This window comes from Rhinolophus sinicus, linkage group LG02 (genome assembly GCF_036562045.2).
Source record: "Rhinolophus sinicus isolate RSC01 linkage group LG02, ASM3656204v1, whole genome shotgun sequence".
Classification (NCBI taxonomy): Eukaryota; Metazoa; Chordata; class Mammalia; order Chiroptera; family Rhinolophidae; genus Rhinolophus; species Rhinolophus sinicus.
The window spans coordinates 195,257,094-195,278,162 of record NC_133752.1 but is presented as its reverse complement, the minus strand read 5'-3'; the positions used below and the strand labels follow the sequence as shown (position 1 = coordinate 195,278,162).

General features: G+C 48.9%; 2 long non-coding RNA genes across 2 annotated transcripts; one reads left to right on the top strand and one right to left on the bottom strand.

Moving 5' to 3' along the window:
• Positions 1–4,324: 4,324 nt before the first annotated feature.
• On the bottom strand, positions 4,325–8,906 carry LOC141570197 (uncharacterized). The gene is made up of 4 exons (XR_012494165.1): positions 7,861–8,906; positions 5,601–5,689; positions 5,344–5,445; positions 4,325–4,752 (listed from the first exon to the last, which is right to left on the bottom strand). It is a non-coding gene; the product is annotated as an uncharacterized LOC141570197 (long non-coding RNA).
• LOC109436677 (uncharacterized) lies at positions 4,733–11,103 on the top strand. Its single transcript, XR_002136144.2, has 3 exons — positions 4,733–6,554; positions 7,024–7,152; positions 7,650–11,103. It is a non-coding gene; the product is annotated as an uncharacterized LOC109436677 (long non-coding RNA).
• The last annotated feature ends 9,966 nt before the right edge of the window (positions 11,104–21,069 follow it).

Here is a 21,069-nt window from a genome sequence, read left to right as displayed (position 1 = left end):
GAAAAACTTCCGGCTACCCTCTTAGGTTCTGTGGCTAGCCTGAGAATTAATGGACATAACACAGATTAACAGGAAAACAGCATGCAAATGTATTTAACATTTTTAAGTGTACACAGGAGACTTCAGAAGAAAAATGAAGACCCAAAGAAGCCATTGGGTCCCAAAGCTGATATATCTTTTTATATAAAGAACAAATACATGTATGGGGATGTGGTAAGATAAAGCAGTTAGGGGTAGTAAGTTGTGGGACAGTGACTAGGAAATATGTCGGGGAAACTAATAGACGATAAGTGTTCTTTTAGCAGGTTTGTTTGTACAGATCCATTTTGGCATCGACCCTCCCAATCTCTGGTGACAAGAATGTTCTCTTCGTGGTGAAGGGAGGGCACCTATCTCGTGGGAAATTTTATGTCCTGTTTTTAGGTAAAAGCAGGAGGGCAGAGAGCCCTTCCTGCACCAGCTGCTTCTCAAGTGCATTCAGCTCAAAGTAATCAACATATCAAAGCAGCATGTTTGGGGGAGAGAGTTCTGAACCCTTTCACCTGGAAGGGAGTGTCTCTAGCCCCAGGGAAGGGAGAGAGGCTCACCTGCCTAGGGAGTTGGGATGAGGAACTGGACATTCAGCCAGTACCCTCCCCACTGTCCCCAGAGAGCTCCTTGGGGTCTTACCTGGGGGGCTGGAGGCATTCACCGCTGCTTGTGGCTGATTGGGGATGGTCTGTCCATCTCTGGGTTGCCTTTCTTTTCTTTTAATTAATAGCCTTTATGTTTTTGGAGCAGTCTTAGATTTACATAAAATTGAGTAGGTAGTACAGAGTTCCCATATACCCTCCCTCTTCCTTGCTCACATCTTTTCCTATTATTAACATCTTACATTAGGGTGATACTTTGTTAAAACTGATGAACTAGTATTGATAGACTATTATTAACTGAACTGTATAATTCGTATTAGAGCCCACTGTGTTGTACACTGTGGATTTTGCACAGTGTTGTATATCCACCATTACAGTGCCACACAGAATCGTCTCACCGTCCTAAAACCCTCTGTGCTCCATCTGTCAATCCTTCTCCCCATCTCCCAGAACCCTAGGCAATCACTGGTCTATTTACTGTTGCTATAGTTTTGCCTTTTGCAGAATGTTATATAGTTGGAATCATACAGCGTGTAGCCTTTTCAGACTGGCCTCTCATACTAAGCAATATGTATTTAAAGTTACTCCATGTCTTTTCATGGTGTGTTGGCTCATTTCTTTTTAGCGATGAATAATATTCCATTGTCTAGATGTACATTCCCTTATCCATTCACCTATTGAAGGACATTTTGGTTGCTTTTAGTTTTTGGCAATTGTGAATAAAGCTGCTATAAACATTAATGTGCAGGGTTTTATGTGGACGTAAGTTTTCGTATCGGTTGGGTAAATATCTAGGAGTGTGATTGCTAGATCATATGGTAAGATTATATTTAGCTTTGTAAGAAATTGCCAAACTGTCTTCCAAAGTGGCTGTACTATTTCGCATTTCCACCAGCATAAGAGTTTCTGTTGCTCCAGATTCTCGCCAGCATTTGGAATTTTTCAGTTTAGTTTTTTAGATTTTAGCCATTTTGTTGTTGTTTTCTTTTTTTAAAAGGTTTTTATTACTATACGAGGTGTGATCAATACGGTGAATGTTTAAATTAAAAAATGTATTACAGTAAAAGACACATTGCCATTATTCTCCCTGAAAATACCCCCCCCCTCCCTTCAAACACACTTATCCCATTGTTCTTGCCACTTTCTGAAGCAGTTCTGAAAGCCCTCTTTCATGAGTGCAGTCAGTTGGGTGTGAGCTACGGTTGAGGGAAGGTGTGTTTTAAATTGTGCCATGATGTGATAAGTGTGTTCGAAGTGGGGGCAGGGGGCATTTTGAGGGGGATTAATGGCAATGTGTCTTTTACTGTAATACATTTTTTAATTTAAACATTCACCGTATTGTTTGATAATACCTCATATAGCTAACACACAGTATATTAATTTCAGGTGTACACCATAGTTATTCAACATTTATTTACCTAAAGAAGTGATCACCATGATAAGCCCAGCAACCATCTGACACCACACTGCCCTGTCACAATATTATTGACTATTTTCCCTATGCTGTACATTACATCCCCAAGACTTACTTGTTTTATACCTGGAAATCTGAACCTCTTATTCCCCTTCATCTTCCCCCCACCGCTTTTTAATTTTTCAATTACAGTTGACCTCACTGTTGTTTTAGTTTCCAATTCCCTCATATATGTGATGTTGGCCATCTTTCCATGTGCTCATTTGCCATCTGTATGTCACCTTTGGTGAGGTGTCTGTTTACATCTATTGCCCATTTTTAAACTGGGTAGTTTGTTTTCTTATTGTTGAGTTGTAAGAGTTCTTTGTATATTTTGGATACAAGTTCCTTATCAGACATGTATTTGGCAAATACTTTCTCCCCATCTGTGGCTTGTCTTTTCATTCTCTTGATGGAGTGCGGCTTTAAGAAATCCATCGTTGCCGCCACCTACACCGCACCCTCTAACACAGCTTCTGTCATCATGAGAAGGAGGAGGATACATTGATCTCTACGTCCCTGATTCGCTGTCCTCCTCTCAGTGGATTTGAACTTGGGCAGGGGTAAAGGGTACATATATTAAGCCCCTAAAACCCTGACACCTACTACCTCAAGTGTTGTAATGAAGATCAAATGGTTTAGTCTTTATAAAGCCCTTGGAACAGGGCCTGGAACACATTAAGTGGTCAATTACCTTAGATAATTATAATAACAAGCATGACATCTTTTAATAGCTTAATGGAGTCGATCCTTCCTCATTACTTTTCCTTCTCAGAATTTTCCTGGTTATTTTCATACGTTTACTCTCCTAGATGAGTCATTTGATTAATTTTTTAAATATCCTATTTGGATTTTATTAAATGATGAGTGATTTAGAAAAAAGCAGACATTTTAAGGATGTTGGATTTCTTATCTAAGAATAAAGCCTGTCTTTTTAGTTAAGACTTGCTTTTTGTACCTTTTTCTCACATAGAACTTAGGCAATCCTTGCTAAATTTATTTTTTAGCATTTTACTTTTTTTTCTTAAATGTTATTATAAATAAGGTCTTTTCTTCAGAGACATATTCTAATTGATTACTATATACCTATATGTAGGTAATTGATTTAAAAAAGAAACAGCTTTTATTTATTTAAGTGTGTTTTTCCAGGGTCCATCAGCTCCAAGTCAAGCAGTTGTTTCAATCTAGTTGTGGAGGGCGCAGCTCACAGTGACCCATGTGGGAATCGAACTGGCAACGTTGTTGTTAAGAGCACCGCGCTCTAACCAACAGAGCTAACCGGTCTCCCTGGCCATTGATTTTTTTTTTTTTTTTTTAAAGATTTTATTGGGGAAGAGGAACAGGACTTTATTGGGGAACAGTGTGTACTGCCAGGACTTTTTTTTCCAAGTCAAGTTGTTGTCCTTTCAATCTTAGTTGTGGAGGGCGCAGCTCAGCTCAAGGTGCCATGTTCAACCTTAGTTGCACGGGGCGCTGCCCACCATCCCTTGCGGGACTCGAGGAATTGAACTGGCAACCTTGTGGTTGAGAGCCCACTGGCCCATGTGGGAATCGAACCAGCAGCCTTCGGAGTTAGGAGCATGGAGCTCTAACCGCCTGAGCCACCAGGCCGGCCCCCTGGCAATTGATTTTTTAATAGACTTTGTTTTTCTGGAGCAGTTTTAGGCTCACAGCAAAACTGAGCAAAAGGTATGGAGGTTTCCCTTATATGCTCTGCACCCCAACATGCACCACCTCCCCCGTTATCAACGTCTCCCACCAGAGGGGCATTTGTTACAACGGATGAGCCACATTGACACATCATTGTCACCCAAAGTCCATTTAGGGTCACTCTTGGTGCTGTGCATCCTATAGGTTTTGACAAATGCATGATGACATGTATCCACCTTTACAATACCACACAGACTAGTTTCACTTGATTTTTAAGTACTAATTTTTTTCTAATCTCCTTAAAGTTTCTAATAGACTCTCTTAGCTTTTCTAGGTAATAGTCTAGAAACAGTGGAATTTTCCCTCCACACTTCTAGCACTTACTCCTCTTGTTTGTGTGTCCTGTCTATTTGTGTGGGTTAGTTCCCCCAAAGCAGCGTTAAGTAGTAGGGGTGACAGGAAATCTTTGTCTCATTCCAGAAGTTAATGGGAATGCATCTAGTATCTCCCCAGTGAATATAATACTGGCTTTGGTGTCATATATTTATATATTTTTATCACGTGAAAGCATTAAAATCTATTCCTATTTTAGTAAACTCTTTTTAAAATTAGGAATGGATGTTGGATTTTTATTAAATACCTTCTTAGCATCTATGAGATATTCATTTGGTGTTTCTCCTACAATCATTACATTGGGTGAAAGATAGATTCTCTACAATTCAGGAAATGGGGTTCAGAGAGGTCAACTCACTTGGCCAGGGTCACACAGTGGGCAGGTGGCAAAGCTAGGGTCTCTTTCTTTGAGCCCATGCTCTTTGTCCCTGCCCCCCTGCTGCCCGCTCTGGATGCTTGTGACCTTGCAGCTCCTGGGATACCCGGGAGCCCCTGGTCCCCATGACCCCATTCTCATACAGGAGAAGCTGGCTCCACTCAGCAGCCACCCATGAACACAGCTTAAAGCCACAGGAGACAGGCTTGGGTGAATGGGAGGTATTGGGCAGGCCCAGGTTCACTGACCTAGGAAAGAAGAAGAAAAAGACATTTTCCCTCCCTTCTGCCAGGCTTGATAAAAGAGGGAGGAGTGTGTGGCTGCATCTAGGCAGAGGCATGGTTTCGGGGGGCAGATTTAAAGTGCGCACAGAGAAGGCAGTTTTTGGTGGGGATCTCATCTGGGTTCAGATGAGAAGCCTCAGGCTTTGATTCCAGTTCATGCTCGTCATCCTAGTCCCCTGCCCCTGCTGCCCTGAGGCTCAGAGACCCATGAGAAGGACCCTCAGGGGTCTGGGCTGGCACACAAGGCAGGCAGTAGGGGAGGGGCTGGCTCACTCTGCTTTCCGCTCTGGGTGCCACCTCCCTGGCCCCCACGTGGAACAGCTGAGCCTAGAGGTGTCACAGCCCCAGCAGGACCAGCACTTACTATTGAGACCGCCTTAGGCTGCATGTTTTGCATGCATTGTCTCACTTTAATTTACTTATTGTAATTCAATCCTCAGAGTAATCCTAGCTGGAAGAATACAATCTTCTCAGTGTTATGTGCTTCATACACCGGCTCATTCACCCCATTTTATAGATGAGGAGATTGAGGTAAAGGGAGGGAAAATAACTTACCCAGAGTTGTTTGCGGGGGGTGGCAGGGGTGGCAGTCAGAGCCAGTGTCCCCGCCTTTGACTGCAATGTTAGTTTTTCAGCCTTCTCTAGATTTTCTGAGACCTGCAAGGTCACCATGTGGCTTTGTCATCCCGTCACCAGTTTGCCATGCCAGTGAAAATAAACAGTGTGGGGGGTGGGGGTACCTTCAATTAGCTGAGGTCCTCCTGGGATTGAACCCCATTTTACATGTAACAAACGTGAGGACTCAAGTTTACCTGCCTTAGGTCCTCGAGCAGGAGGGTGGTGGAGGCCAGAATCAGATGCCGTGGCTTGACTCTGCTCCGCGTGCTGACTTGGTCCCCATCTGGGAAGTAAGGACAACACTGGTTTCCTTTTTCCTTTTTCAGTGTTTTCGCCATTCTCAAATTATCCACCTGGGGGCACTGGATAACAAGGCTGTGACGTGAGCTTTGCAGAGATCTCTGCCAAGGCTGGCCTAGGATGTCTTCCCTCCATTGCTTGGTTCCTTCCCAGTGCCACTCACCCACACCTCCCCCATGCCCACCCAGGAGCCCGGGCAGACCCCCAAGTGCCATCGTTGGCTCACTCTCCTCAAGCCTGAAAGTGGGAGGTCAGGCCTGTGCTGCCCAAGGTCGCACATCTGGCTGAGATCGGGACCTGGAGTCTGGCGCCCTGGCCTTGCTGGCCTCTCACCTGGCCAGCCGGGCCCTCAGCCACGCCCCTCTCCCCTTCCAGCTCCAGAATCCTCCTTTCTCTTCTCCATTTTTGCTCTAAAGCCAGGAGCCCAGACAGGTCAGGAGTGGCTGTGACTTCACAGGGCGGCTCACAGGCTCACAGGGGGACCTCAGCCTTCCCTCCTCTCTGGCGCCCCTCCCCCCATCTTTCTCTCTCTAACCACCTGTTTCTGGGCCTGAGTCCCCCAGGCCTTCAGCTCCTTGAAAGCAGGCCTACGGAGGCCTCTGTGCAATGTGCTAAGTGCGTGAACAGCACAAGGTCCCCTGATGGGCAGAGGGGTGTGTCCAGGTGGGACAGGGCCTCTGGGGGACAGGACCTCACAGGGGGCCTGTGGTGGGGTCCTCTGCCCCCAGCACTCCCAACAGGAATGGACGTGGCTTTCTGCTAACCAGACTCCAAGAAACTGACCGAGAACCCAGGGCGGCCAAGTCTTAATTCATGCAGACGGCCATACCTGTGGGGGTGATACCCAGGTGAGCTGCTCAGGGCGGTGGGAAGCCTTACGCCACAAGCCCAACATCACTGTGTGCAAGGCACTTTCGGATTCACCGAGCAAGCCCTTTCCCACTCCATTCGGTGTAGGTGCATCCCACTGGGGCTGAGGGGTCCTTGGGTCATTCAGTGCTACGTGGATGTGGCATTAACTAATGTAGACTCCCACGGGGAGAAAAGTCCTGCCTTTTCAAGTCTCCTTCCAGCCTTCTGATTAGGTCAGGAGAAAGCCTGGGTTAGGTTCTAGGACACCTGGCCGCCTTCAGGACTCCGGGTGAGCACTCATTTTGTTCAGAGGAGAGCAGGCCCCGCTCGGGCCTCTGGCTGCCAACAGCATCCAGCTAGGATTTAATCCCATTATTTCCATGGTGCTTCTCTTTATGGTCACTTTCTATTTCTGGCAAGTGATACTTGTTCTCTATTTGTGATGACGTAAGTTTCTTTTTTAAGGAAAAAAGTGACTCAATTTAAGGACATAACAGAAGAGGTGGGGCTCAGATGGAACAAACCTCTCCAGTGCCCTGGAATGACTGAAGTTTGGGAAACAGAATGTGCTCTTCTGACCCTCCCAACCACCTGGTAGGTGCCTTACCTGGGGTATTGTCCCCCTTGCACAGATGAGGAAACTGAGGCTCTGACAGGGGAAGTAACCATGGCAGAGGAAGCCCTTGACTGGGTGGGAATTTGCCACCCTCACCCCACCACTCTGCATGCCCACACCTGGCATCCCAGAGCCTGCGCCCCTTCACATGGGGCCAGGAGCCCACCTTGGCTGGCAGCCTGGGCCTTGGGGGCTTGGAAGGCAGAGCCCTTGAGTGTCAGGGGCCTGATCATCTCCAAAGCACTCACCACTGGTCTGTGTGCTCCTTAACACAGCCCTGCGAGATACCCCCTCATGGAGGAGGGAGCACAGACCCACAGAGGGGCATGTGTCACACAGGTGTCATCACCTCCACATTGCAGATGGGAGACAGACTCCAGCCAAGGTGACACAGCCAGTGGGTAGAGGAGCTGTGTCTTGAACCCGGGTCCATCTGACACTGGAACCTGTGTTCTTTCCTTTGCCCAACTTCCAGCTGTATCACAGATCTGAATCCTGGAGGCTGACTTGCGGGGTCCCGCCCAGAGCCCTCTCTGGGTTTATTTCTTGTTCCTAGAATGCTCCTTATTGCAGCTGCAGCCAGAAGCATGAAAAGAGCTCCTACTGCAAGTCCATCAGCCAGCCGTGGGTGACTCCCGCCCTTCTGTGAACCTCAGGTAGGGGCCATGGGAAATGGGGCCACTCACCTGCCTGTATCCCACACAGGACTGCTGGGTGGGTCCAATGAGGTCCCAGACAAGATGGCACCTCTGTCCCTCCTCTCCTTGACGAGAGTGGGTCTCTCTTCTCCCTCACATAGCATCTGGAGCATAGGACACCACAGTCAAGATCTTTTGTCCTACGCAATTGAGACTGGATGGTCAGTTATTGAAGTTCATGGCCTTAGGGCCATTATTAACGAATGCTCCTGTGTGCCTTAAACAGTGTACTTTAACTTGTGTCAGTGGACATCCCCTCAGAATCTGTTGATGAGGACCCCCAGACCTTTCTGGAAACTGGGGCTGCTGCCTGGGGACAGGATGGTGCTTCTCACCTCACTCACACCCCTTAGGCAGCATCTGTGACTTCCAGGCAGGCTCCCAAAGTGGAGCTAGAACCTTCAGAGGCTTGCGAAGCCATCTGAGCGCAGAGCCCTTCTAGATTTTGGCGATTTCCTCTTGGTGTTTAGCAGTCATCTCACTCACCTAATTTGCAGAGGTTTTTAAAGTGATTTGCCTATGTCAAACTTGTCCATGGGATTCAAGGTTATTTTCACAGGAACCCCCATGATTTTTCTGTTTGCCCTTGAGTTTTAGCAGTTTGCGTAACACTTAGTTACCTTAGGAGTTAAGACAGCAAGGACTCAACAGGCACAAACTCGTTTGGGAACAAATACCTTGGAGCGCGCTCAGGTGGAACGTGGCCAAGCAGGCATTCTGGGTACCCTGTGGGAGCAGATTCTGCCTCTGTCAGCTATGCAGAGACAGGTGCCCCAGTGGTCCCCGCTCCTGGTGCTCTACAGATGACACGGTGCCATCCAGCCCCCTCCCCTCCCCACACGAGGACGCATGCCCACCCTGAATCAGGCCTCCTCATCCTGTCACCGCCCTATTCTCATCCCACACTTTACCACCAAAACCTCTGGGAATTGAGGAGGTGCCCCAACCAAGGCTCACGGCAGCCCATTCTCCTCTTTCAGATTAAGGTCGGGACTGGGTGAAGCGAGTGAGGCAATCTCCTGAGGCCTCAAATTGAAGGGAGTGCCCAAAAGTAGTAATCAAAACAAACAACCTGATTAACCATGCCATAGGGTCTGATTACATATCTCTCCAAAGAAGATACACAAACGGCCAACAAGCATGTGAAAAGGTGTTTACATCACTCATCATTAGGGAATATGAAATAAAACCACAATGAGACACCACTTCCCACCCACTAGGATGGTTATCATCCAAAAGACAGGCAATGACAGGTGTTGGTGAGGATGTGGAGAAACTGGAACCCTCAGGCACTGCTGGGAAAATGTAAAATGGTAGAAAATAGTTTGGCGGTTCTTCTGTAAGGTAAACCTAGAGTTACTGTATGATCCAGCAATTCCACTTCTAGGTATATTACCCCCAAAGCAAGGAAAACACATGTCCATGTAAAAATTTGTATACAGATGTACAAAGCAGCATTACTCATAATAGCCCCAAAGTGGGAACAACATAAACGTCCATAAACGGGGTAATGGATAGAAAGTATTTATCCATACAGTGGAATATTATTCACCCAGATCTTGGTTTCTAACACCGCACTCCAAGAAAAGGAACCAAGGCTCCTTGGCAAAACGGCTGATTCTAGGACTAGGGCAGGAATTATACAAAATGAGCCTGGAATACCGTGTGCCAGCAACCAGATACTAAGGAAGTGCTGAAACACACACATACTATGTAAAGGGCCACGGGCCAAGGGAAAGAGCTACCAGTGGCCAAAGACAGAACAATGAGAGAGCTAGAGAAAGGGAGAAAGGAAGGAAGGGAGAATTGGATGATAACGCAAAGTAGGAAAATTTCTAAAAAATATAACCCGTGAGTCCATACTGATATAAATAAATGATTGAATAAATAAACAGAATGAGGAGAAAAATCCCCATGCAGAAGAATTCCAAGTAACTTATGTAGACACCCCACTCTCCATGAGGGGGAGCAGAACACCCTATTCAAGTGTGGCCATGCAAAGAAACTGCTTCCACAGAGGACAGATTATCTGACTGGACCCTTTCAAGAATGCTAGTAAGTATACAACATTATTATCCCCATTTTACAGATGAGGCAACTGAGCCTCACAGAGGCCAGGCTCTACGTACACTTTTCAGCTCCCTTGTCCTGTTCCACGCCGTGTGCCCTAGGACCCCGCAGGGTATTAAAGTAATTGGTACTTAATAAAATTGCCGGATGAGTGAAAGAAGGAAAAAGCAGAGAGCAGAGGACAGAAGTGGAGAGAAAGAGGTCGAATTGGAGATTGGGTGCTACCTGGTACCACTACTGTGGGGCTGTGTGACTCTGGCAGGCTCCTTGACCTCTCTGAGTCTGTCTCGCTTTCTTCATCTACTATGAGGTGGATTGGCTTTCCTGCCTCGTAGGGTCGATGTGAGAATAAAACGAGGTCACTGGTGTATGCTGGATATGAATCTCACTCAATGCACACAGCTGTTTTGTTTTCTAAAAGGCAGTTTCAGTCTAAGCCCTGACTGCCCAGATGGTGGGAAACAGCGTCAGCTCCAGAATCGTAGGAATTTTAGGTGAGGGACTGGTGGTACCGGTCCTCATAGGTTTCTGCCGGACTCCAGTCTTCACAAATCAGCATAGGGTGGCTGAAACTGAGCAGCTTCCTGCTGCCTCCTCTTCCCTATGCCAGGGAGAATTCTGGGGAGACTGCCTGAGTCTTAGTGGTCCATACACACGGCGATGGCCCACACAGGAAGCGGTGCAGTCAGAACCATCCTGTCCTCTTGTGCAAGAAGCCAGCAGAGGTGGGTGGGAATGGAAACCAAGTCTGAAACCCAGTGTGGCCACGCAGCAAGCCCTGGATCCCAGCGTGGGACATCTCCCAGAGGGGGCATCTTTCTTGAACTCGCACAAGACATCCTACTGGCTGGCAGTCGTGCTGTGGGCAGGCCCCTTGGCTCCAGGATCTGCAAACTTCCCTTAGGCTCTGCCCATCTGTCCTGGTCAGGGCTGGGAGCCTTTCTTCCTGTGTGTGTCCTCAAGGAGCTTCGTCCATGCTGGGAATCCTCTCCCCACTCCACACAGACAGCTGGCATTCTCCGTCACCTGGATTGTCCCCCGGGGCAGTGAGCACAGGAAAGGGAAGGGGGGAAACGGAAACAGAAAACAGCCCAGGTTAACATCTCTATCCTCTTTCCACACATGCAAATCATCTGGCACAGGTGTCCTAGGGTGACGGCCTTCCTCCTTTGTTTGCATAAGATTACACAGCGTTTTGAGGTTCTCAGAGAAGCCTCCCCTCCTTTCCCTGCCCCAGGTCATGCAGCAAGTCAGGAATGGAGCCTTTTCCAACTCTAGGACCCAGTAGTGATCCCCACCACTCAGCCAGTTCAACTCCCCACAGGCAGCTGTCCCCTAGTCCTGGGGACCCTCCTCCATCCACCTCACGCCAGCCATGTGATCCCACAGGAAGTTACCAACCCCCTTCCCCAACTTCACTCTGTCTCCCTCACCAGAGTGATTGGCTAAAGAGTAGGGACCTGACCTAAACTGGGCCAGTTGGAGAGTTTTGGTCCAAAGATGGACACGTGACGAAACAAACCACTCAGGGGGCTTCCCTAGGATTTCTCTACTCAGACCACACCTGGTAGGTGGTGGGAGGCACTCATCAGTGGTGGAGAGAGGAAAAGAGGGGGAGCGGAGCCCTGGCAGCATTGAGGCACTGGCTCTGCCATTCTGCAGCCGTTCCCAAGGCCCCCCCTTTGATTTGGGGAGCCACTCCAGGGGCCTTCAGTAAATTCCTTCCTGCGTAGCTTGAATCAGGTTCCTGTCACAGGCGGTGATGCCTCACAAGAACAGGAACTCTGGAGCCAGCCAGCCTTGACTTTGAGTCCCCTCCAGCACTCACTAGCTGTGCCACCTTTGGCACGTTATGGAATAGCTTGTGCCTCGGTTTCCCCAGCTGTAACCCACATTGGCTTATTGTGGGACTTATATGAGTTATAATGACACCTGGCACACAGGAAGCTCTCAATAACACCAGCTCTTCAACCAGGAGCATTCTGGATCCCACAGCTTCTGGGACCCTTGGCACCTCCCAGGTGGTGCCCATAGTCAGTCTGTTCATCAGAGCAGGCCGGCTTCTTGCTGAAAGCTGGACACTGGCTTTACTTAGTCATTGAGGCTGCACTAGTCAGGCCTGCCCCCACGGGCCTGCACAGGCCCTGTTTTCACACAGGCAAGATAGTAGAGCGTGTACGTCTGGCCTTCCATGGTGGGCAGCCTAGGCCTCAGGGTGGCTCGGAGACCAATGCCAGCGACGGACACCGTGTGATAGACTCAGAATGCCTCTTCCCTCCATGGCTAACTGTGTTGGGGTCCAGCCCATCGCATATGGCACCTGGAACAGCACTGGAAAGTACTCAGGAGGGCAGAGATGGTCGTGGCCAGGAGCCCAGCTCCTGCTCCCAAGGACAGCTCCCTCCCAGGGGCCTGCTCAGTCCCTCACACAAACAGCTGTCAGACAGGCTTGCGCCATCCAGGACTGGTCTGCCCAGACCTGCCCAGATCTGCCTGAGCCCCAGGGATGCCGACAACTCGTGCTCCAGCGGGGATCGTCCTGTCTTCCACCAACAACCGGGCTGCATGTGGCGAGGAACAAAGAAGGAACAGCAATGTAGTGTCCTCCAAAAAGACACATCCCCCCAGAACCTCAGACTGTGAACCTATTGGGAAATAGGTCTTCAAAGGTGTACTTATTTAAAGATTTCAAGATTAAATCATCCTGGATTGGGGGTGGACCCCCAAATCCAATGGCTGGCATCCTCATAAGAAGAGGAGGGGACACAGACACAGGGAGAAGATGGAGGCAGAGATTGGGGTTTTGCTGCCACGAGCCGGGAATCACCGAGGATTGCTGACAACCACCAGGAGCTACAAGAGAGGCAGGAAGTGTCTCCCTCAGAGCCTCCAGAGAGAACCAACCTTGATTCCTGACTTCTGGCCTCCGGAACTGCAAGAGAACAAATTTCTGTTTATTGAGGCCTGCCAGTGTGTTGTAATTTGTTACGGCAGCCCAGAAAGCTCACATCTGCTCACACGTGTACCCAAGGGCAGTTTGGCTGTGTTACTAAGAGTCTTTAAAACTTTGCTCCTTCTTTGCCCAAGCAATTCCCTCTAAGCATTTATTTTATGGAAATAATTGGAACAATGCAAAGATGTACATGCAAGGATGTGCCCCACAGGTTTGTCCAAAATAGTGAAAAGTTAGGACAGAACTAAATATCTCTCAATGGCCCTCCAGCAGATGAATGACTATTCCATGGGCCGGCGCACCAGGACCATTTTATGTTAAGCGTTAAAAGCGATTATGTAGTCATATGTGGAAAAAAAAGTCTCAAAACAGTATCTCTGCACAAAGCATATTGACCATAAATAAAAGACTGATAAGTTGAACTTCATTAAAATTAAGAACTTCTGTTCATCAAAATACAATATTAAGAGGCTGATTTCAAATGCCAGCCCCCCACTAACTGGCTGTGACACCTTGGGTGAACTATTTCAACCTCCTGGGCCTCAGTTTCTAATCTGCAAAATGGGGAGACTTTCTTCATGAGGTTTTTTTCCCAGTTAACTATTATTGTGTAGACAACCACTCTAAAACTTAGTGGTATAAAATAACAATTTTTTAATTTGCACATGGGTGTGAAATTTGAGCAGACTTCAGAGGGTGCGTCTCTGCTCCACAGGAAGTCAGCTGGGGTGGCTCAGCTGGGGGCTGGAGGACCTACCCTCAAGACGGCAAACTCACATGACTGGCAAGGTTGGTGGCTGGGGACTCAGGTGAGCTGAGGGTCGAAGGCCTCATTTCCTCTCCACAGGGCCTCTCTCTGGGCTGCTTGGGCTTCCTCACAGCAGAGTGTCTGGGTGTCAACAGCAAGCATCACAAGATAGGAAGTGGAAGCCATCACTTTCTTATGGCCTGGCCCCCCCTAAAATAGCAGAGTGTCGCTTCTGCCATATTCTATTGGTCAAGAAGTCACAGAGCCCAGATGCAAGGGGAATGGACCCAGACCCCCCCCCTCAATTGGTGGAATGTCAAAGACGTGTTTTAAAACGGCCAGGGGATTGCTACATGTAATCCCAGTCTCAAAAGATCACCCCACCGATGACTTATTAAATACAAAGAGGGAAGGATCTTTATAGGGAGAAGCCTGGCAGACATGGCTGAGCCAACTGATCAAAGCTAGCATCACAGGAATGGAATAAACCGACATCGTGGCTCCTTCTTAAAGAGGCCAAGTACACTCCTGCCTCAGGGCCTTTGCACTCGCTGTTCTCACTGCCTGGAATGCTCTTTCCCCATTTATCCACAGGGCTTGCTCAATGACTTCCTTCAGGTCTCTGCTTCAATGTCATCACCTCAGGAAGACCTCCCTGGTCCCTGTATAAAATACCCACTGCCCCTACCACCTCTGTCCCTGTGGTCCTGCTCTGCCTTTCCTCTTCTGCCTGACACTACATGCCTTTTTAAAGAAATTTCTTGTTTCTTCTGTTTTCCCCCACTAAAATGTCAACTTTCAAAGACATGTTTGTCTGTCTTGCTCAGTGTTGTACCCCCAGCATCTAGAATGGTGCCTGGATCATAGTAGGTGCTCAGTAAAGATATGAGGAATGAATGAATCTGCTCAAATGTCAGCTTCGCTGAGTCTCCCTTGATTTCCCCTGGCCCTGGGGTTCCCCACTGTTTTCAGCTTGGTGCTTGTGTGTGTACTCTGGGCAATGAACTATAATTTTCTCCGATTCCCCAGCGTAGCCCTTGGCACACCATCTAGAGCTAGTTTCCATATATCCACAGATCCATTTTGTAAAGCAGCTTTACATCTGGTGTCTCAGGTGTAAACCAAAGCTAAATATCTCTCAATGGCCACCGCAGCCTTCTGAGGTGGGTATAATGACTCCTATTTACAGATTTAGCCCGGAGAAGAACTTGGCTGGCCAAGATCAGACAGTTGGGTGAGGCCGAGCCAGGCCCAGAATGCCAGTCTCCTGCTTCCCAGGGAGCAACGCGCGAGGGTTACACCGGATGGGGCACCTGCGAGGGCCTTAGACTCAGCCTTAGAATCAGCTCCTCCAGAGGTTGCAGATCCAGTACCTGCAGGGCCCTCAGCTGGGAGCTGGTACTGCAAGAGTCTCAGATGTGTCGCAAGAAGCCGGAAATCCTAACTTGGTAATTGGGATGCCGGCGTGGGGGTGAATGTCCCTTAGAGTGGGGATCAAACCCTCAGCCAAGAAGGTTCTTGGCTTCACATAGGAAAGAATTCAAATGTGAGCCGCTACAGAATTTAAAGTGAAAGTAAGTTTATTTAGCAGAGAGTAAGTAAGAAAAGAAAGGCCACCCCGCAGACAGAGTGCCTAATCACTAGTGGAAGAGAGGCCCTCCATCCCTTGGGCAAGAGTTTGTGTTTTCTGTCTCCATGGCAAACTTATCGGTATGGGGGAAAGGCGGAAAGAAGACCAATGGTAAGCTTATCCTTAAGTTTGTATGTTGCAAGAGGAATAGGGGCAGGTTTGTCTGCCTCAACTTTTGTGAGGCACAACCTGTGTCTTATTTGCAGTGGGCTTAACTACGGGAATGGCCATAATGGAATCTCTGCTTAATAGTCTTCGGATGGTTTGTTCTGTGTGATTAATTAACGCCGGCCTGAGTTCTGTGTCTGGCAGCACACAGGCAGCGGGCTTGGAATCCAACCTCTTAGTTTCTTCTTTTGTGAAAATAGTCCTCATGTCCCTTCCCTGTACTAATTGATTCAAATGAAACCAAAACCCAGAACAGATTCTCCCATGGGCTAGATACCTCCCGTGGCCTCCTTTTTGCTTTAGATGATGTCTGGATTTTAGATGATCCTTCATTTTATAGCCAAGGAAACTGAGATCCAGAGAGGGGAGTGATTTGCCCAAGGTCACACAGCAAGAGCCAAGATCTGAAAATCTCTGGTCTGGGAAAAGGAGGATTTGGGGAAGTGACACAGAGCCCCCCACCCCCAAGTCAGTCCCTGCCATCCACAGTAAGGCAGCCCCTGCCAACAACAAAGATGAAAACAGATGCCAATCCCAAGGGCACACAGCCATGGGAAGAGCTGAGTTTCAGACGCAAATAGACCTGAGTTCAAACTCTCAGCAGCTTTGTGATCTTGGGCAAGGCTCTCCCCTCTCTGAGCCGCAGCCTCTGAGATGGAGACAGGATGCCCTGGGTGAGGGCTACTCGCTCTCAAGCTCAGCTGCTGCAGTGCTCCCTCACTCGCCCCAGAGTCCTGGCCACATTGCATTCACTCCACAGGGTTTGGGTCCTCTAGCTGGGACCCCAGTACTTCCGAGGGGAACTCCCGATGTGGTTGCCACATAAAGCAAGCATGGCACCAGTGCCCTTTTCATCAACCTCCCAGCTCTGCTTGCATGAGACTGCACCATTGCAGACGGTGTGGCTTCCAATGAGGCCTCAGCAGGACAGGCTCGGTGGCACAGGAACCGACCTCCGTCCCAGTGCCCCCTCCCTGGGGAAGCTGCTTCGCAGACTCAGCGGGCGCCTGCCATGCTACCCTAATGCTTTAGATTCTGGCCCAGGAGCTGCACCTTCTTCTGTTAACAAGCTCCCTCTTCAAATCGTAAATGCCGGAGGGGATGAATACATTAGCTCCCCACAAATCATTTCACACGCATCTCCAGACACAGCTAGGCGTGGGCAGGTGGGCTGGCTGGTTCTGGCACCTCACCTCCCCTCCCCTCCCAGGGCTCTGGTGTTCAGTCATCTCCTCCTATAGCAAAAATGAGGTAGGGGGAGTAATTTGGGCAGAAATACCTCCTAGGAAGTCACTGCACAGCCTGCCACCGGCCCTACCTCTACGTCGTCCCTCCTTCCCCGCCCGAGGTCCACTCTCCTCCTGGGGACCAGCCCCTCAGAACTCCGCACACTGGACTCCATTGCCTCCCAGGCTTTCCCGGCCCACTCCCACAGTCCCCCTAAACCTGCCCCCTTCCGTACCAGGCCAGAAGCCTCCCGCCCATCCTCCCCAGGTGGGCCCCATGCCCCATCAGTCCTGCCTCCTGAATGCTCTCTTCATCACTGGCTGGAACCTCGTGGCATATCACTGGTCACTGCAGCTGCCCCCTGATTGGTCCCTGGCCGTTAGTCCCTCTTCCCATGCTCCACACCATCCCCTGGCCAGAGGGAACTTTCTAGAACTGCCTGATAGTGGCCTCCCAGGGCTGTCAGCCTCTCAGGAGGACAGCTCATCCCAGCATTCAACGCCCCACCAACGTCACCTGCCTCACTTCTTACATCAGATGACACCTGCCAAACGTGTTTTAATTCCCCACATCTGGGTGAAAAAAATTATTCATCATTTCCCTGAAATTAAAATTGAATTGGGTGACCTATATTTTACCTGGCAACCCTCGTATCAGTGCAAACCCCAGCCATCGTGAGGTTTTAGTATAATGTTTTTAATACGAGTATGTTTAAGTGCAACATTTACTTACTTATACTACATACTTATACTACTTACTTATACGATATACTACGAAATTATTCATTGTTTACCTGAAATTCAAATTTAATTGGACATCTTATATTTTCCTTTGCTAAACCTGGCAAACTGTCCTGCACAGGTAGCAGGGACGAGAGGGATCAGAGAGCCCCAACCTGGACCCCGAAAAATTGCCTTCTAGTCGGCCTGAAAGCCTCCTTTCCGAACTCCCGTTGCAGGCGTGGAAGGAGTGGGAACCCAGAGACTCCTGGGCAGGAGCTGTTCCACTGCCGCCCACTTCTCTCCGCACTCCGGGCCTCAGTTTCCTCCTCCATATAATGAAACTAATGGTTCCTCTGCCCCCTCCCAGCCTCTCCCAAGGATCAAACAGCTGAGTAAAGTAGGGGCTTCTCAGTGGACAGAACGCCCAGAAGGCAAATGGGCTTTTGGGGTGGCTCTGTTCTTTGGCTTGCTGAAGGACCTTGAGGAATGATGGGCACAAAGGTCTTTTTTTGTTTCCCAAAGCTCCTTGTAAACCGGTTAAACCACCTCAGGGATAATTAATTCAGGCAAGGAACATCAACGGATGGTAAAACATCTGATGAAAGTTTCACACGGTATCAAAGTAAAAGTTCCTTTGGCAGTGGGGAGACCTGGCAGGCGCCAACTGGGGACCCTATCACCTGCCCTCTAATAAAATCCATCTCCAGATTAAAGGAGACTAAAGGGACCTGTCTAGTAAACGTGGTTTGACCTGGGAGTAGAGCCTGGACCAGAAAAAAATAATAACTAGAAAGGACATTATGGGCAACTGGGGCAAGAGGAATGTGGCCTGGAGATTAGGTAATAGTGTTGTATCAATGTGAAATTTCCTGAATTTGATAATTGCACTGTGGGATGTAGGAGAATGACCTTGGTCTCAGGAGATACGTGGTGAAAAGTGTTTGGAGACAGAGAGTCGCATATCTGCTACTCTCCATGGTTCAGTAAAAGCAAACAGATCAATAGGAGGGAAGGAAGGAAGGGGGAGAGAGAGAGAGAGAGAGAGAGAGAGAGAGATATCAAATGATAATTGGTGAATCTGAGAGTTCATTGTATTATTCTTTCAACTTCTCTGTACGTTTGGACATTTTTCCAAATAAAAAGTCTGAGGGAACACACACCCATAAAAATGTATCAGAAGTGGAAGTGTCTTAAAGACCCTGCGGTCTACAGCCCCTTCTTGGAGTAGACGCCTGAGAACAGGTCACACAGCAAATGGCAGCTGACCCCACCCCACTTGGTTTGAGTCCCAAGAACAGGGGTGGGGTCGGGGGTCGGGGGCACCTGATCAATGTCATTCGGGTTCTTCTCCCCGTGTACCGCCCCCTGAGGCCGCCCTACCACCCTCCCTCTACCTGCACTGACCACCACCCTGAAGAGACATCCTGCCTTCAGGATGGATCAGACAGGAGGGGAGAAAAGGGAGGCTGAGAGCAATTGTGTGTAACGGCATCCCTGGAAAGCAACAAGGCCTGGGTCTCACTCAGCGCTGCAAGCAGGTCCAAACCCCAGGAAGGAACTCTGTTGGGAGTTGAGGACCTGATCAATATCTGGGCAAAATAGACAGCCCTGGGCCAGTCCCACACCAGGGCTGGGGACGGCCGGAGGACAGGATTACTGGGCCTGGGACCAAACCGACTAGAGGGTGCAACTGCAAGGGGTCTCCCGTGACACTGGAGTCACCACAGTCCAGAGCTCATAGCAGCTGTCCTGACCACGTGGGTGCCCCAAGCAGATAATCCGCCTCCAATTTTGGCTTCGGTTTTGGCCTTTGTCCACTTGTATACCAGGTGTGGCCTCCCCAAGTTCACATGTGGCCATGGACTGGGTGACACAACCAAGCAGGAGCCAATGACAGTGCAAGGCCAGGCCTGACTGGCAGGTCACTTTTTAGGGAAGCTTCCAAATGTTACCAGAAGTGAAATCTTTTGTGTTTTTACTCAGCGAAGGGTGTCAGTGGATTGAGATATAAACACAGGCAAGATTTATTACAGCAAGAGCAAAATGCTTCAATAATTTATGTTGTGAACGATGTTCAATTTTATATACAGAAACAATTGTAAAGAAGTTCAAACAGGTAAACAAGGAAAGAAATAGACAGTTAATATGATCCTAAGAAAGGCAATAATATGACTTTAGGAGGAAAGCTATTTCTTTTTTGAGTCTACAGATATATAATAATTTAAATGACAATACAAGGCAGGAAAACAGATTCCAACCTAATTCTGATTTTGTAGCTATATCTGCTGGACTTGCATTTATAGCCTTAATCTAAACAGTATTTAAGTTTTGTTTATTTAATGCCATTTAGGTGATGAATCTTTCCAGGAAAAGCCCTGTGTGGGAAGTCTTCCAGGCTGGTGAGGATGATTAAAGGAGAAAGCCAACTTAATCACCTCCAAATTTCACAAGGAACAGTAATTCCAACATCACATGTCCACGTCCGTGATAATTATCAATCCAGGTGTAATAAGGAACATGAGGAGAGTCACGATGGGGAGAAATGAGGGGGTTCGGGATGATTGCTCCCCAGGCCTCCGTGGAAGGTGTCATGGAGAGTTTATGGAAAGGGCACATGTGCAGTGGCTGGCCTAGAAAGCACCTAGTAGCAGTGAGAAGTTACTGGTCACACACGCGCACTGGAGTCAAGCTTTCCGATTTGATTACTTCCTTTGTCATATTAAAATTGTGATTATTGCAACTGAAATAATACCTAAGTGATCTGTGCATTTGTTTCCCCTTGTATTCTACAGTGGTAGATCCCTCTCTCTGTCCCTCCCTTCACGCTGTCCCCAGTTCCCTTTTAAGCCAGCAGTCACACCACCATCAACCTAAATCCTCCAGGGCTTCCCACATTCCCCCACATGCCAGTTCCCCCCCCTGAATTGGGGCCCCACACTTCTTCACCCTGACCTCACATCACACCACTGTGCTCCCAGCTTTGGCTGTAGCAGCCTGTCTGGCCTCGCTGACCCTGCATCTGTCCACCTCATTCCCACCTCCAGGCTCTGCCTAGTTCCTTCTGCCCGGAAGGCTCAACAGTTCCCTGCCTGGCCAGCATCACATTGCAGGAACACATCACCCACTGCAGGCAGGCTAGTCAGAATACCAGGAACTCATATCTGGGTCTAAAACCATCATTCCAAAAGGACAAGGCCAGAGAGTGCCCCTGGGGCCAGCATGGGCCTACACAGAGGAGGCGTCCACTGTCAAATTCACCCATTCAACTAGTATTAAGTACCTACTATATGCTTTGTTCTGGGCTAGGCCCCAGGTGTGCAGGGCACCTCAAAGCGGAGTCTTGCCCTCACAGAGCCCACAGTGCACTGGGATGGGGTGGGGCTGGGGCCAGCTCATTACTACCAAGAGCTAGGAAGACCACAGGGACTGCCTGAATAGGGAGTCAGGGCAGGCCTCGTTGAGAAACAGGTGATGTTATACCCATCTGATAAGCAAGGGAGGCCCTGAGGCAGCTGGGGATGGAGTTCCAGAAAGAGGGAACGGTGTGTTCAAAGGCCTGGAGGTAGGACCAGCAGCTAAGCAACGTCAGGAACAGGAATGCCCCTGAGGCCCAGCAACGTGTTCAGCGGCGCCATCTGAGGCCGAGCCTGGCGGGGCCTGCTCCAGCAGGCCTTGGAGG